Raw genomic sequence first — 7,500 nt, forward strand, 5'->3', positions numbered from 1 at the left:
CTGAACAACGGAGATGATTGACGAGAACCGGAAGGAAGTACGAACGATATGAGAAACTGACGAAGGAATTGTTTTTTTGCTTTTTTGGTGATGGAACAGCATCAGGATTTTTGGGGTGGAAAGTGAAAGGTTAGAAACAGAAATGGTGATGTTTGTAATTTTAAATTTTTATTTTTATTTTTATTTTTATTTTATTTTATTTTATTATTTTTGTTGTTGTTGTTGTTTTTCTTTTGTTGTTTTTTTTCTGCGAGGAGAGTCAAATGTTGCAATAGGCGTTATGGAAACGCTTCAGTCTACACTTATTTTGAGATTTTTTTTTTTTCAAATGCTATTTCATTATATGTTATTTTATCTTATTTTACATTTCATTTTATTTCATTCCGTGTTACTGTAAAGGTTTTCATTTTTTAGTCCAAGCCTGTGCCATGCTTTTTGAAAACAGTCCATTGTAAAGTTTCTTTTGCATAAGTTAAGTGGATAGTATCAGTAAACTGAAGAAGAAACGCGTCCATCCCAGGCACACATACTTAGGTCCAAATAGAACATAGTAGTACTTTATTGTTTATTTAGCTTTTAAGTTAGTTTTATCTACTTTTAATCGTACTTGATTAATCAATCCGTTTTATGTATCAATTTAGCAATACATAAAAAAAAGATAGAAAGTACACAATAAAACTGCCCATCAAAGGAATATCACATGGATGGGTCCAAGAAGATTATTTATGTATCTAGTTATGTATTTATTCATGTATATATATATGTGTGTTAATTAATAAACTAATTAATCAATTGATTAATTATTTAATCAATTGATTAATTAATTGATTATTTATTTATTTATTTATTTATTTATCTAAGTCCCATTCATTTTGTTTTAAATACTCATTTATTTTGCCTGTAGGTATTATTGTTTATTTTCATCTTTATTTGTTTTTACTTCATTTATTTGTTGATTTGTGACATTGCCATTACTCAGTCATTTGTACCTTTCTTTTCTTTCATTATTCTGTTTAATGTCTTGTTATTGGAATCAGTCAATGTCAGTGATCTGATTAACGTTTTGTGCATCAATCACATGCTAGAATATAGTTGTGACCTAATTATTTGATATTTATCATCTACTTGAAAAAGTTTACTTTGAAAGGTGGATATCAAAACACCTATTTGCTTACGGCGATAATTGAAGAATTTAACTGGCTTCAGTTCATAGAATATCTTAACAATTGAAGAATTTAACTGGCTTCAGTTCATAGAATATCTTAACAATTGCTTCCTGTTAACAGCGATGCACCGCAGCCTTTATTTTATTTTACTTTATTTTCGAGTGTCATTTATTTATTTATTTATTTATTCATCTGTTTATTCATACATTTATTTATTTATTTATTTATTTATTTATTTATTTATCTATGTATCCATTCGTTCGTTTAACTTGTTTTTATTGTATCCTATGCAATATCCTATATTTCACGTTTTTTGGTTTTGTTTTTATAATCAGTTATCTTTTTATTGTTGTTGTTGTTGTTTATTTCTATCTGTCTTTACTGTGTTTTTACAACCTGTCATTTCATCTTTCTGTATTCTTTATTTCACTTAACTTCGGTTGTTGTTTTTTTTATGTGTTTCTTTATTTTTGTGTATCCTTTATTTCACGTTACACCGTTTTCTTTTTTTATCATACATTGTTTTACTTTTGTGTATCCTTTTATTTTACCTTACTTCGTTTTTATAATGTCTCCTATATTTCACACATCACTCAGTGTTTGTTTTCCTTTAATTAAAGAAAGAAATGAGTTCATCAGTTGCAATGATTATCTGATCACCGAGTGCGTGTGCGTGTGTTTGTTGTTGATGGCGTCACCTCCTTGAGTGTGAGACTAACGTTTATTAAACTGAATGTCAGCAGATGCATTTTGATCTGTTCGTTAAATCTTCCTCTCTCCTCCCTCCATAGTTTTTTGGGTTTTTTTGTTTTTTCGTCAGTCTTTGTGACTCAGTGACATGTTAATTAGAGCCTCGAGCATTTATATGTACTGATTCGTTGTTACGCTCCAAGTGAAGCCTTTCATAGTCTTTTGACTATGGCCTCAATCTGTCCACACACCCCACCCCCTCCTTTATATATATATATATATATATATATATATATATATTTTTTTTTTTTTTTTTTTTTTTTTTTTTTAGAAACCATATTGTTTTTTTGATACTAAATAATGTAGTGTCTTGCCTTTATTCGTGATAACTGTTTTCTTAAACGACTGTGTAGGGTGTATGTAAAAAGAGTGTTTGCTGCATTTGTATCAGTGTGTTTTGACGATGCCCAGTGATCACTGATGACGATGATAATGAGGATAATGGTGATAATAATAGTAATAGTAATGGTGATAATGATAATAATAGTGAATCTCCTTTAGTGCTTTATCGATGAAAATTTTACACTCTTTCTTAGAATGATACGACGAAGCCAACAAGGCTTTTTACCAGTGTGTCAGTAAGAACCCCGTTCCCACCATCTCTATCCCTCTATCCCCCCCCCCCAACCCCCTCCTCAAGAAAAAAAGGTTCACGAAGCAGCTATAAGTCACTGCCACTGGGTCCGTATCCTGGCATGGTCATTAGGGCGATGGACAGCTGAACGCATCATCAGCCAAAATGGAGACAGGGGCAGGAAAGACGATGGATTCCTGTATCCATGCTGTCAACACAACACCGCCACCTTCCGTCAACACTCTGTATATGAGTTTCAGTTTCAGTTTCAGTAGCTCAAGGAGGCGTCACTGCGTTCGGACAAACCCATACACGCTACACCGCATCTGCCAAGCAGATGCCTGACCAGCAGCGTAACCCAACGCGCTTAGTCAGGCCTTGAGAAAAAAAAAAGTGAATAAATAATAGATAAGCGTACATAAATAAATAAATAATAATTATAATATAAAAAGGTATTAGTAATAATGATAATAATAAAAATAAACAAATAAATAAATAAATAAGACAACAATGATGATAAATAATATATGAACAAGAGGAATATAGGGGGCGGGGGGGATATTAAAAGGGACTCACATAGCATGGTGTTATCTGGACAGCACTATTGAAACACAGACCATCGATTATCTCGAACGCATGACTCAGGGTCTAATGACGGCATGTGAGTTCTGAAGATCTGAAATGTGCACGAAATGTGTAGTGCAGTGCGGTAGTACTTTAACTTCTATTTGAGGAATGGTGCATCAGCACTGAATAATGTTTAAAGTGTGTACAGCAGCAGTTTAGCTGTACTCTTTTTTTCTTTTTCTTTTTCTTCTTTTTTATATTTTTTATCAGGGACATCCAGTGGAGATTTTGCTTCGTTAAAGTTTTTGGGAATATCCAGCGGAAAATGTAGCTCCAGTTAAAGTTGTTGGTTTTTTTTTCAGGAATATCCAGCAGGGGAAATTTAGCCCTGCTTGAGGAAATATATAGGAAATTTAGCTCCATGACGTTTTTTGATGATTATCCAGAGGAAATTTATCCATATATTTTTTTTTAATAACTATCCAGTGAATATTTAGCTTCATTTATTGTTTTAGGAATATTCAAGGGGGAATTCAGCTCAATAATTATTTTGAAAAAAAATATATCAAGGGGAAATTTTGCTCCATTAGAATATTGTGAACTGTCCAGTGGAAATTTAGCTCCATTCAATTTCTGACCAATGTCCAGTGGAAATTCAGCTCCATTTATTATTTTTAGTAATATCCAGCAGACATGTATCCCTTTTTAGTAATGTCCAGCAGAAATATATACGTCTGAGGAATATGCAATGGGGATTTGTCTCTTTTGGGAATATACAATGGAAATTTAAGCATGTCTCGAGAATGTCCACAAGAAATTTAGCGTTGTGTTGGAAATACCGTATGTAGGAATTTAATCCTGTTTAAACCATATCTAACAGGAAGTTTGTCTTTTTTTAAAAGAATATTCAGGATTTTTAGCGATGATAACTGATTTTCCAGTTTATAATATTTATGGAATATTCGCCCAAAAGCTATTCCTGTTTCAGAAATATCCAGCGTCGATTTTGCCCTCTGTGTGTGCGTGTGTGTTTGTGTGTGTGTGTGCGTGTGTGTGTGTGTGTGTTTCTAACGGCTTAAATCCGTGTGAAATCTCTGATAACACCATGCTACGATGCAAAGGTGTAAATAAGATCATGTGTAAATAATTCTTGTTTGTATACCTGCCTTCCAGATATTTTGTTTTCTTTAACAAAAAAAATATCGATCTGTCTTTTGTTCAGACTTTTTTTTTTCTTTTTTTAATGTAAAGAATACTACCTGTCTTCCACACTATTTTTGTTGACACTGGAGCCAGTAGTCTTTCATGTTATTTCTGTTTCATTTTTGCAGCTGACTTATTCTTGGCATTGTGGTGGGTGCTGATTTTTTTCGAAGAAAATGGTTGTGCGAAGATGATGCCCTGGTTTCAGCAGATTCTGTCTCTGTCTGTCTTACTGTATGTCCTTCTCTCTCTCTGTCCATCAGTGTGTGTTTCCGAGTCGCAATGATGTCACCAGAAGGCGCCATCACCGACTGCATTACATTATCATTTACATTATCTATGAATTTTACATGCGTGTATGCATAACGATACCTTGATGGCCTTCTAGTGGTGCAGACAGTCTATGGTTGTGTCAAGGTCGCTTTTTGAAAAAAAAAAAAAAAAAAAAAGTCCTCTATCTATGTCTTTCTGACCGTCTGTATAGACATCCACTACAGATTTTGTCAGTCTGTGCGTGTAACTATCCATGCGTACGTGTGTGTGTGAGAGAGAGAGAAGGGGGAGAGAGAGAGTTGTATGTACCTGCACACTGAATGCACCTGCATAACACAAGCGCGTGTATGTAATTATGTACGTACGTATCCGAATGTGCACGTGCATATAAGCGAACATTTGATCACCAGTGGAAGGGGACATGTATGCAGAAAAAATTGCTTGTGCGTGTGGTGTGTGAGTGTAGTTTAGTGCCAGAATAACATAGCCTTTGATCAGTAGCCCATTTACACATCACACCTAATTGACATTGAAAAGAAATACATCTCAGCTAAGATTTCTCATCTAAATGCTACGCTATGTCAGTGGAAATCCTTTAAGAATTTGTGCCTTCCGTGGATGTTATACTGTGCCTATAGTCACAATTGTAAAGTGTTCATGCTTTGTTTGTGTGAGTGGGCTCCCTTTTGTTATGTGTTCATCGGTGTAGAGGTGTTGTCAAAGTAATGACGTATGTATGGCTTGACGATAATTGTTCTTCTGCTTTACACTAGGTGTTACTTATGCTGTTGTGGGTATCCAACGCTCGGCTTATATCACAGATAGACATAAGTTTACAGTTGGGCCGACAGCAAAGGGAGAGCTGTATGATCAATGGTTTGTCAACTGCAATGGGACATCATTTACCGCTGTCTTTTGTGAAAGACTATATACGATAGTCAGTCGTGTCCGACTATGACCATCAGAACAGAGGAGGCAACTGCTGTTCCGACTATTTGGGCTAGAATTTGATTACAGTGGAGAGTGTCTTGCCCAAGTTGCATCCCCACTCTCTCGGCCAAGAGGGTTTTAGGACAGTCGGCGTTGGGATGGTTCCCAAAGGCCAACTAACCTACCAAGGCTGCAGCACTAAGAGCCAGTGCAATTTTACCTCCTAGTTTGAGAGTCATAGTCCTTCACAAAAGACTAATCTGTAAATGATTTCCCATTGACTGGAGAAACCATTGATAAGACAGCTCTCACTTTGCTGTTGGCCCAAATGTAAACTTGTATCAATCTGTGATATAAGCCGAGTGTTGGGCCGTTGTGAATGACCATGACTCTAAAATAAGGAAAGGTTGCACTGGCTCTTAGTGTTTCAACCTTGAGAGTGGCAAGTTGGCCTTTGGGAACCATCCCAACACCGATTTTCCCAAAACTCTCTAGGCCGAGAGAGTGGGGATGTAACTTGGGCAAGACACTCTCCACTATATGATCAACAAATTCTAGCCCAGATACAGTCAGGACAACAGATGCCTCCTCTGCAGAACGGTGGTCATGGTCGGACATGACTGACCAACATACATCATAACAGATGTTCAGTATCATGGATAGCACTGCAGATGATCACGTGGTTGTATGGCTGACTACTTTCCCGTCCCGTGCACTGTCATTTCCCGAACCTCCCCTCTTTCATTGTGAGTTTTCAAGAAACTGCTGACACTTTTATCATAGATGCCATATTATACAGTCTCTTTATATAACACGTTTGCTATTCTTTTCTCTCTTTTTTGTGAGCTTGCGCTACAAAATATGTTCCTTTTCATCCGATCTCGTGTCTTAGTAATGTGCATTTATTTATTCATCAATTCGTTCATTTATTTATTGATTTATTGATTTATTTATCTATCCGTTCATTTATCTATCCATCTGTCTATTTCCAATATAATTTGGGGAAAACAATAATCGTAAGGCTCGTTTCAGTATGTTTTCCTCATGTGTACACTGAACATCGGTATTTGTTCCTTTGCATTCTCAGAAGCATTCATCATTTCCACCAGGTTTACACTACGCATGAATAATTGTCGGATTATGTTTATATTAAACATTCATCAATAATTATTTGCCCTCATATTTTTCACTGAACATCAACATTTCAATTACAGAAACTCACAAGCCTTCACCCCATGTTATTCTCTCTCCCTCTATCTATCTATCTATCTATCTATGTGTGTATATACGATCATCATAAAAAAATACTATAATATTGACAGGTCTAATGAAGAGGAACTTATTTTGTGGGTGTAAGAAAAAAAAAGATTTTTTTTTCAAACACACCATTTAAATTTGCAGATAGAATGTAGTGAGTAGTGTGGATTGTATTGTACTTACAGTGTGTTCACCATTTTTTGTTGTTTTTTTTCTTATATAATATCATGATTAAAAAAAAAACCGTGCAGAGATATGTATTTTTTGAGAGTGGAGTGTTGAAGAGATATTTATAAGTTTGTGCATGGGTTTTTTTAATCTAGCTTGGAACTGAGCATCAGAATTAAAATACTAACTAGAGCGTGCTCTTGAGTTCTGTGTTGAAGCAAGTGTGTGTGTGTGTATGTGTGTGAGAGAGAGAGAGAGAGAGAGAGAGAGAGAGAGAGAGAGTACATACATACATAGATACAGAGAGAGAGAGATGCATACATCCATACATACATCCATACATACATACATTCATACACGAACAGAATCCATTTGATTTCACTCACAGCATCCAATCAACTCACACTAATACCTGTTGTTGTTGTTCTTTTCTTCTTTTTTTTCTTAATTAATCCATATTCATAAATTACATGCAAAGACCAAAAGCACATTGCGGCTTCACATCCGAAGAAGAGGTTACTGGCATACTGTCATGTGAGCATCAAAGTGTACCCTTGAATATTGAACAGATTAGTAATGCATGCTGCTTCGCCAAGACAATAAAGGCAACGT

The 7,500-nt window shown here is 35.3% G+C and overlaps 1 protein-coding gene across 3 annotated transcripts in view; it reads left to right on the forward strand.

Annotated features, from left to right (window-relative positions):
* Positions 1-7,500, forward strand: part of LOC143287602 (neprilysin-2-like) — a 237,601-nt gene that overhangs the window by 108,861 nt on the left and 121,240 nt on the right. For 2 of the 3 annotated variants that reach the window (XM_076595714.1, XM_076595715.1), the window contains one exon: positions 1-7,085. This exon is cut by the window's left edge and continues 180 nt beyond it. The gene's annotated coding sequence lies outside the window, so the exon portion shown is untranslated. Of the gene's footprint in view, positions 7,086-7,500 lie in introns of those variants that run through there. The other variant, XR_013055981.1, reaches the window with a different exon arrangement.

Source organism: Babylonia areolata, chromosome 11 (genome assembly GCF_041734735.1).
Source record: "Babylonia areolata isolate BAREFJ2019XMU chromosome 11, ASM4173473v1, whole genome shotgun sequence".
In the NCBI taxonomy this organism is placed as follows: domain Eukaryota; kingdom Metazoa; phylum Mollusca; class Gastropoda; order Neogastropoda; family Buccinidae; genus Babylonia; species Babylonia areolata.